Source organism: Vulpes vulpes, unplaced genomic scaffold, assembly GCF_048418805.1.
Source record: "Vulpes vulpes isolate BD-2025 unplaced genomic scaffold, VulVul3 Bu000000627, whole genome shotgun sequence".
Lineage (NCBI taxonomy): Eukaryota > Metazoa > Chordata > Mammalia > Carnivora > Canidae > Vulpes > Vulpes vulpes.
In genome coordinates, this window is record NW_027325667.1 from 1348037 (window position 1) to 1358406 (window position 10370).

At 44.9% G+C, this 10370-nt stretch overlaps 1 pseudogene; it reads right to left on the reverse strand.

Moving 5' to 3' along the window:
- Window positions 1-9334: 9334 nt before the first annotated feature.
- Window positions 9335-10370, reverse strand: LOC140596374 (microtubule-associated protein RP/EB family member 1 pseudogene; annotated as a pseudogene).

The window sequence follows — 10370 nt, forward strand, 5'->3', positions numbered from 1 at the left end:
CAATAAGCAATTCCTAGGTCTCCATTCAAGTCCTTGCCTATTTGGTTGATGTTGGAGCTCTAGGAAGCCTGGCCAGGTGGGGCTTCCAACCAGTTCAACTAGTAATATGGCTGTTCCTACCTATACAAGTGGGTTTCTGTATGTGGTTCTTAAGTCTAAACCCAGCTTGGTGCCCTAACCATGTTTGGGCAGGTAACTTAAGACTTATTTACCAGTGTAAAACCACTAAACCAGCAAAGCTAAAGCCACCAGGGTTTCCCACTGACCTACTTTTCTGCTTGTATTTTCAGTAGAAGGGAAAAACCCATTCGTATCCTATAGAACATTAGTGGGGGGGGGGAAACAATGTGGCCTATAACTAATGGATGCTAGTCCATTCAAATATGGAGTACCTAGAGTGGTCAAGGCAAGATGGGGGAAGTGTAGGGGTCCTCAACTCCTGCTCCCACAAACTTCCCTAAATAACTTTCAAAACATCCTGAACACCTATGAATACAACCTGAGATGTAAAGAGAACAGCTGGAATGCTACAGTTTTTGCTCCTGACAAGGAGTGGAAGGGGGGGGACCATGACAAGCCTAGGTGAAAGTGAAGCCCCCACAAGCTTCCAGGCATGAAAACCCAGCCATGGGCAAATGGGAACTTAAAAAAAAAAATCCATGCCTGAGCTTTCCCTGACTGAAAAGTGCTTAGCAGGGAAGTAGTGCAGACTCGGGGAGGGGGCAGTGAAGCTTCAAGATTCCTGAAGACCCTAGTAGAGGAGCACCCGGAGGAAAAGCTCATAGCAAATCGTGGCCTGATCTCGGTAAAGCTCATAGCAAATCGTGGCCTGATCTCTAATACTGCCAGAGCACCACAACCCTCCTGGACATTTGGGAGAAGCCTGCCAGTTACATGGGCCTGCTCCAGAGCTCTTTGCCCTAGAGCCCAGCAATGGAGGTGGCTGTCCTCTATTCCCTTCAGGAGAAGGGGGTCCCTGGGAGCGTAGGTCCAGGAGCACAGGCCCTGGATCCGAGGACACCTAAGCGGACAAAGCTGGCTATCCTGTTCCCCCAGGGAGACTGGTGGAAATGCGGAGGGCACAGGAAAACAAGAGCTTTCCTGCCACTGGGCACCCTGCGAGTTGTACAGATTGGTGCATCCTCACCTGTCCCCGGGAGCATCTGGACCAGTGTGGACGAGGAGGCCCCGGTTCAGTACTCACACGGAGCTCTTGGCTCTGGAGATCTGGCTGCCTCCATTTTTTTTTTTTCTCCTCGACTTTCATAAGGAAGGGGCAAGACCTAGGGAACAAAGGCCTCACAGGACAAACAGCTCATACTGAGTCCTGCACCTGGCAAGAGGCAGGGCATCTCCTCTCAGGCACAGACACCTGAGAATCCGTGCAACAAGCCCCTCCCCAGAACTACCAGTAGAATAAAGGAAAAGCAAGCTCACTGGACAAGCAGCGCTGGAAAGCTCCAGGGCTGAAGGGGAAAACAGCATAAAGAAGAGGGTTGGAGATGCCTGGATGGCTCAGCAGTTGAGCATCTGCCTTTACCTCAGGTCATGATCCCAGGATTTGGGATCAAGTCCCACACTGGGCTCCTTGCAGGGAGTCCGCTTCTCCCTCTGCCTGTGTCTTTGTGTCTCTCACGAATAAATTTTGAACAAAAAACCCACCCTCTTTCGTTAATCACAACTTTTTTTTGTATAAAGTTAAAAATTCCCAAGATTTTTTTCTTCCCACCTTAGCTACATTTTACCAACTTGTTTCTAAGCTTTTTCCTTTTGGACTTTCATATTGCTACAATTACATGTTTTAGATAGATCTCTTCTGGATTCCCTTCAATGTAGTCAGCTTAATTCTGGTAGACCCATGGGATATGGGGGGGCGGGTTGTCTCATTTTGTTTTCCAATGATAAAAGTTAATGCCTTCTAACGCCTGGATCAAGATACACCCAAAACCAATTGGAACACCATGTTGGCTCATTCTGTGAGACTACAGTCTCTTCCCAGTCTGCCCCCCTCTTCTATCTTTACATTTTTGTAGTTGATGAGTATTGCTGGTTTACTTAAATTTGGATTTGAGCATCTTCTAACATAGAGAATGAAATCCATTCTAAACCAGGAGGATCACCCTCTAGGGTCCCCTTTGGGAGACTCTATTATCTACTCCACCTTTTTTTTTTCCCTTTTACTATTTTAAAAATTTTCACTTTAATGGTCCTTTTTCTTGTCTGGCCTTATTTAAAAACACTGAATCATGAATGAAAGATCACCAATACTGAAAAAATACAAGACTCTTAAAGTATGAGCAACCATATGTCAACAAATCAGTCAATCTAGAAGAAAACCAATGCTTGGGAATCATGATGCCTGATTTCAGGCTGTATCACAAAGCTGATCATTAAGACCATTATAGCACTGGCACAGACACTAGATCAATGGAACAGAACCCAGAAATGGACCCTCAACTCTGGTCAACTAATACTGGATACAGCAGGAAAGAATATCCACTGGAAAAATGACACTCTTCAAAAAAAAAATGGTGCTGGGAGAATTGGACCACCACATGCAGAAGAATGCTACTGCACCATTCTTACACCATACACAAAGATAAACTCCAAATGGCTGAAGTATCTAAATGTGAGACAAGAATACAACATCCTAGAGAACGGACAAAAACCTTGAATTTGTCCACAGCCTCTTGCAAGACCAATCTAATAAAGGTGAGGGAAACCAAAGCAAAAATGAACTTGGAACTTCGAGATTAAAAGCTTCTGAACAGCAAAAGAAACCAACTAAAAGACAACCTACAGAATGGGGGAAGATACTTGCAAATGACCTATCAGATACAGGGCTAGTATCCAAGATCTATAAAGAGCTTATCAAACTCAACACCCAAGTAAACCATCCAGTCACTAAAGGGGCAGAAGACCTGAAGTGTCTCCAAAGACCTACATATGGCCAACGGGCATGTGAAAAAATGCTCTATCACTTGCCATCAGGGAAACACAAGTCAAAAACCACAATGAGACCGCCTGACACCAGCGAGAATGGCGAAAATGAACAAGACCGGAAACAACAAATATTGGAGAGGTTGTGGGAGAAAGGGGAACCCTCTTGCACTGTTGGTGGGAATGCAAACTGGTACCGCTACTCTGGAAAACTGGAGGTTCCTCAAAGTCAAATACCCAAAACCCGACAATTGCACTACTGAGCACTTACCCCAAAGATATGTAGTGAAATGCTAGGACACCTGCACCACGATAGCGGTGATGTCCACAATAGCCGAACTATGGAAGGAGTCTCCATGTACTTCATCAGGTGACTGGATGAAGATGTGGTCTGTATATGCAATGAAATATTACTCAGTCATTAAAAATGACAACCACCATTTGCTTCAGTGTGGGTGGAACTGGAGGGTATTATACTGAGTGAAGTCCATCAGAAGGACAAATCCTATGGTTTCACTCATACATGGAATATAAGAAATAGTGAAAGGGATTGAAAAGAGGGGATCTGAGGGGGGTTGGAATTAGAGGGAGATTAACTCTGGGGAAACAAAGGGTTGCAGAATGAGGGGTAGGTGGGGGGGATAGGGTAGCTGTGACAGACACTGAGGAGGGTATTTGATAGAATGAGCACTGGTTGTTATAGTAGGTTGACAAATCGAATTTAAATGAACAAATATGGAGTACCTATAATGTATAGTGGTAATCTAAGGGAGCAAATGTGCCTCCACCAGCAAGGAGCCCCTTCTCTAGTCAGTGGTGTAGACCATATAGCCAAGTGAGTATAGGAAAGTCTCAGGTCATAGATCCTGCAAGGACTTTGTGTTTGGTCTTCTACTTAAAGCTCACCACTAGATTCCCATTTCACTCAATGCGGAAAAAAATAGCCATTAAGAGCCTTAAGTTCTTGTTGTAGAAGACGGGTGGTAGGGAAGAGACCAGTTAAGAGCACCATGTAGAAATCAAGATGTGGTTTGGCCCAGGGTGTACATGGCAGTGGAAGTGAGAATGGGCCCAAAAAACCTTTTTTTCAGGAAGGATGAACAATTGCTGGATACTCGAGGTAGGGAGGCCAGTATGAAAAAAGTTCAAGAAAGTGGAGTGAGGAACCAAGCTTGATCAATAAGAGCAAATAGCTTTGACAGTGAACTGCTTAAAGCTTAAATTCTCATTAAATTCTGCTCAGAGCTTCTCCTTTCCTTGCGCCTCATGCTAGGTGGTCTTGTTCTAGAACACCAGCATGGACCACAACTCCAAACAAAGGACCTCCCAACATACCATCAGGGAACAAGAACTTTGGCCACAAATGCCCAGTTTCCTGGTACAATCAAATATGACAGCACTCCAAAGATCAAGGAGATGGAGTGGAGAGCCAGCTTTCACTCAGGAACCTGACCAATAACCCTTCTGGGTCTACAGTGTGGGCCTTGACCTTCATACATCATAACTGTGCTCACTAGGACAGGACACGGCTTGAATCCTCTGTAGATGAAGTAGGAGCATCCTACCTAGCAACGTCTTGTGTTCTGCAAGAACACTTGGTTTCCTTGGCAAGGTCAAGAAGTGTGCTTCTTAAGCTCTATGCTGTCTTTAACTGGCTAACAAGGTGAGAAGTACCTTGGAATTCAAGATAGTTGGGTCTTAGGGGTCAGGGATAAAGAGGGCTTTTTTCCTCAGGTGTATCTTATGTAAAAACTACACATGCTTGTTATACCTTGAGTTTGGGCACATGTTTTGATCATGGTACTAGTAGTTTATACAAGAATATTCTTACAAATTCACACACACCAGAAACCATTGACAGGTTCCTACAGGGAACCAAGACAAGGGAAAGTTAACCAGAGAACAATCTGTGGTGACAAGTGACCGTAGCAAGAAGAGTCAAAGAAGGCTGAGCCAATGCGAAATAGAAAAAGGTGACCTGAAGTCTTCTGTTCAGGGAGAGCCTGTAGCCCTGGAGTGAAGGAAAGGAAGCTGGCTGATACCATTTAAAAAAAAAAATCTTAACCAGAAGCCCAGAGAAGCTGGGAAGTTCATGTCTGCAAACCAAGTATGGTGTTTAAAAAAAAAAAAAGGCGGGGGGGCTTCTAGTCTGAAACCACCCACCTCCTCTAGAGTTACCACCAGGATAGACTCCACTTCTAGGACACTGGTACCCCTGGTGATGTCCAGTGAAACCAGATTCTCCGTGGGCCTCTAGACAGGCATCGAACACAGGAGATTCCAGGGCCACACAAGGCCAAACTTGTGTTCTTCTAAAGAATGCATCAGGCCTAGGTCAAATGACCGAATCCTCTCAAATACCGCTTTACTCCCACCTCCCCGAGGTTTGAAGGACAGTGATGGGTCTCCCCAGGTGATAGACCTCAGCACAACACGTACAGAGGATGGAGTCTGGCCAAAGTTCTTCAAACGCCTTCAAGTCAGGCTGAGCTTGACTTCAAGTCAGGCCTGACCCTCATGCACAAACTAAGTCAAGTCAGCATGAGCCTTAGGATCAAGGTTCAAACCAGGACCAGAGATTGAATGGGAATAACCCTCAGACGCAAGATGGTAACCTGGTGAAACTGGAGTCTTTTGACCTCGGAGTTAGCTTGGTCTCAAATTTGTTGTACTGACCTTCTATGCAGTATGAGCTTGTGATTACTTGTGTCAGATGACATCCAGTTTGATAGTTCAGTCACTGGAAAGTTGCAGGCATTTAGTGACCCCTCTCTAGGCATGTATCACTCCCAGGACCCCGGCAGGAGAGGAATTGACTATCAAACTAGCAGGACTAGGCATGCTGCTTCTCTAGGAATCTGTGATCAATCAACTGAGGCTTTTTGTTAGCTCTATATTGTATTCTCTCTGCCCTAGATCCTTCCATATTATCTGTTAAGTTGTATACTACGTGGCATGGCCACCCCTATACTGGCCTGCATGAAGCCAAGCCGCCTTGGCTCTGCATCCTACTCCAAAATAGCAGCTGTAAGGGTGAACTGTTCCACAGGTCTGAGCCCTCCAAGACCCAATGTGCTGGGTCTTCCAATTCTTCACATTAGTGCAGAGACAGCAACTTGCCCTTGTCTTGGAAAGTATCTCCTGACCAGTTCCAGATCCCTGACCACCGTAGTGACCCTGAGGCACATCTCTCCCTAGAGCATTCTCCTTGCATGTGCTTGAAGCACAGCCAGATTCTTAGCACCACCACCCCATCCCAAAAATCAGAGGTCCCTTGGCTTTTTGACATGGACCAAGTAGAGCTCTGACCTCTCACCAGCCAGAGGTGCTAGCTCCATGAACTAGGTCAGCTTGGGAAAGCCCTTGCCTAGAGCTGGGCTTAGTGGTCAGGGCTGCCTCTGGGACTCCTTCCCTACTGCCTACCCCTGGCCTCTAAGGATGTGGCTATTTCTGTCTGTCACTGTTCTGTCCTTGAGTAGAGGAGGTATACAGTACTAAGTCCATCTGCTTGTCTTTGGGTCTGTAACCAAAGATATCCTGGGATACAGGATGCCAGGAGCTTGGGGAAGATGTTCTTTCCAATGATCCTGCTCTGACTACAGTATTCCTAGGACAAACTCTCCTGAAGGGACTTTCTTAACCTGCCTGTTCTACAATCGTCCTGGGAGATGAAATTCTCTGTAGAACTAGAGAATAGACCTAGAAGTTTAAGGCTGACCCAATTTCCTGCATGTTGCTAGAGTTAGGGGTACCTCAATGATATCAAGGCGAGCCCTGGTTCTGCAGACCACTTGGTTCTATTGACCCAATCTGAACAGATTACTTCTGCTCTACCTCAAGTTCATGAATTCTCTTCTGTCCTCTCTATTCGAGTCCAGCCAGTGAGTTAGAACTTGGGAAAGTCCAATAGTTCTCCAACTGAAATGCACGTCTTCTATTTCGAGATTTTCTATTTTCCATTTGTTTCAAGTGTTCATAACTGTTCATTGGAGCATCTGACAACCCTTCTCTGATCGTTCTAATCTGTTCTCAGTGTTCACTTCTTGTCTGTCTTCCCCCTTCAAGCTGAAATTTTCCTGGCTCTCAGTAGGAGTAATTTTCGGCTGTATTGAGAAATCAGGCTTAAAATCCTGTTCTTATAAAACAGGCCTATGTCCCCATTTGAGCAGGTAGTTAATCAGCCCAGAATGTACATCACTTTCACGAGCTGTGGATCAAATGTCCATTCAAAAAAAAACAAACAAACAAACAAACAAACAAACAAAAAAAAAACAAAAACAAATGTCCATTCAGTTAAGCACCTGCAGAGCTCTCCTGGTCGGTCTCCAGGTGTGTTGCCCAGATGGCAAGACTCCAGTCATTCCCTCCATGTTAGCTGGAGGGGGAAGTGTGCTGCTGCCCCAGACTCCAGGAGGTGTCCCTCTCCTAATAACTGTAAAGGGAACAGCTTCTTCTGTGAACTCTGCTGTGGTAGTGCTCATTATGGTCAGAAAGGAGCTTGGGTTGTTTTCCTCTCACCAAGAATGGGCAGGTGCCAGTAAAGCACTCTTGTCCCATTGGGTGTCCTTGCCTCAGGCTTCTGGCTGGAGTTATTCCTTGGGGCTATTTCTTATCTGTGCCTGTTGGCATCTCCTGGCTGCAGACATCTGCAGCGCCCAGGCAAGGGCATCTAGGAGCTTAGAAGATCACCCAGGAAATTTTTTTTGCTGGTTTGTTGCTCATGTCTCAAGATCCCTAGCAAGTATGCTGACTTCTCTATTCTAGAATCTTCTGGCAGGGGACTTCTTCAGGGAATAGGTCACTTCCAGCCACCACTCTAAAATTAAGCTGCTGACAACAGGGACTACTCAAGACCATGAAAGAAGAGTGAATTTTGTTTTTTTTTTTTTTGAAATACAGAATTTTATCTAGAAACTGTTTAAAGTAGAAAAAAACCCTGTCAAGAAAGACCAGGTGGAAAATGGGTTCCCAATAAAATGGTATTTTAGGGCAACAAAAGTCTAAAAGGCCACAAAAGAGAAATAGCACCACTGTTATTTGAACAATGGCTAGTTACTTGCATTTTTTTGGCATTGTTAATCACTGAATCTGGGTTGTCCTCTGAATTCCACACAGAGCATGCACTACACAACAATTTTATCATAAAATATCTGCTTTCTACACACATTTTAGGACAAGCTACCACCAGGAACAAATCAACACAAATACATTGGGGGCTGAACAATCTCAGTAGTGGGTGACACACATTTTGCAGAATTCTGCCAAACAAAGGAACTGAATAGGCTAGGGGCAAAGCAATGAGGAAGAGTTAAGGAATGAAATATTTTAAATATTAATAATTAATTCAGACACGGTACTGTATCTTCTGCAAAAGAAAATGAACATTTAGCAACACGCTAACGAATTTTATCTCCAAAGAGATTAGTGCACTGGCAAAGTATTCCGATAACAGTGGAGGGTGGTGGACAGCAGGTACCGAGAACACCCAGCCTTGCAGATCCTAAGGTAGCAATGGCCTTCACTAGTCACTCCCTTTGCCAGAGGTCCAGAAAGACTTGCAGCGTGACCACCTGCCTGCTGAACTTACACTCTAAGCAGCAAACTTTAAGGAGCCAAAGAGGAGTCCCCAGTGGGCACAGGGAGCCGAGAAGAGAAACATGTTCAATGTAAACTTAAAAGACAGTAAAATGGGACATGAGCTCCATTCAAATCCCAGACATGTGGGCAAGTCCCCAAAAGTAGTTGTTAGATTTAGAAACTGGACACACCTCCTTTCCCAAAAACACAATACATAGAAATTTCAGGGATAACTGGAAAAATCGTCAGAGAAATGTTCAATGAAATTCAAGCTCTTCAACATCTCAGGGCTGAAGCGTGCCCTCTATTCATCCAGGCAACAATGCCTCTTGCTTCTTAGAGGAGGGATACGATTGGTCAAGGACACCAAATGGCTTTACAGAGCAACGTTTTAAACTTCCCTTTTGAGCCAATGTCTAGGTCTTTGAGGATTCAAGCAGCCCTGCAAGGCCTGTGAACAGCAGATTCCAAAGGTCCAGAGGTCTGGCCCTTCCTTCCCAGACACCTTGTCAAACATGTAACATCTCCTGTCATGGTACATTTTATATTTTGAAATATGGAAGCATATTTTAAATACTCTTAAGGCATTTATTTATTAAAACGTTCTCTGCCAAGATTTCACGTTAGCTTAAAATTCAAATCAGTCTTTACATTTCTCTACTGAGGACTCCACCTGAGTGTATAACATAAAAAGCACCTTCTCCAGCAGTGAGTGTTACCAGCATCCACACAGTGAGCCCCATGGTCAGCCTCTCTGTTCTCCAGGTGACCCAACTAGGTGTTAATACTGCTCTGCTACAGGGTAAAAGCTCCCAACTCAAACTCATTGGAAAAGGGGTGAAACTTCTGCAAAGTGCACTTTAAGAAGAAGTACTGTTTGCTCATGAAAAGAAACCAGTGAGTCCTCTAAGAATAATAAAATGGGATATTTTACAGTTAAGCACATGTTTTGGAGTGAAGAATTCGGATGTTGCTTTGCTGGTCCAGGCTGTTAATACTCTTCTTGTTCCTCCTGTGGGCCCCCTTCATCAGGTATCACAAAGCCTTCATCTGTGGCATAGAGAATGTCCACGATCCTCTGCAATACAGGGTTGTTTTCCCCTTCGTTCTCCTGGCAAATCAATTCAATGTTTCTTAGCTTTCCAAAGTAGAAATCTCTCTCTTTCTCCAAGTCTTCGACGGTAAGTTTCAATACATTGACCTGCTGCATCAATTCAGCTGCTTCATCATCCCCGTTGCCCACACCAGGATTCTTTCGCACCACACCCGGGCCAGCCTTAGGGGTTGCATTAGTTCTGTGTGTTGCAATGGGCCTCTGTGGAGCTGCACTGCTAGAGCTGAGAGGTTTCTTCAGTTTGTTCAGAACTGGAGCAACAAGGGAGGGAGCCACTGCAGTTTCTTGACCTTGTCTGGCAGCTACAGGGTCATAGTCTTTTCCATCATAGTTTGCATCAAAAAACTTCTTGAACCACTGAACAAATTCAAAATTGTCCTGAAACTTTCCTTTTAATAATTTGTCCACAGGAATTATTTTGTCAACACCCATTCTCTTAAAACCTGCTTGTAGTATTTTGAAGTTCTGGATGTATTCATGCTCTAGTGTAGCCTGGAATTTCACTTTCTTCAAGGCAATGGAGCCAGGGAATAGCATGTCCATAAACCGACAATAGGCAGCCCCTGAGCACAACTATTCAATCTTTGTCAGATTAAGCTGCAGAGACTCATTGATGCAGGCCAGCATATCATGTCGACTTAGGTTATCACTGGTGACGGACGTTGAGTATACGTTCACTGCCATCTTCGGCTCTCGGCGGGACCGCGTCCACTGCCTGTGCCCGGCTTCGATTCCGTCT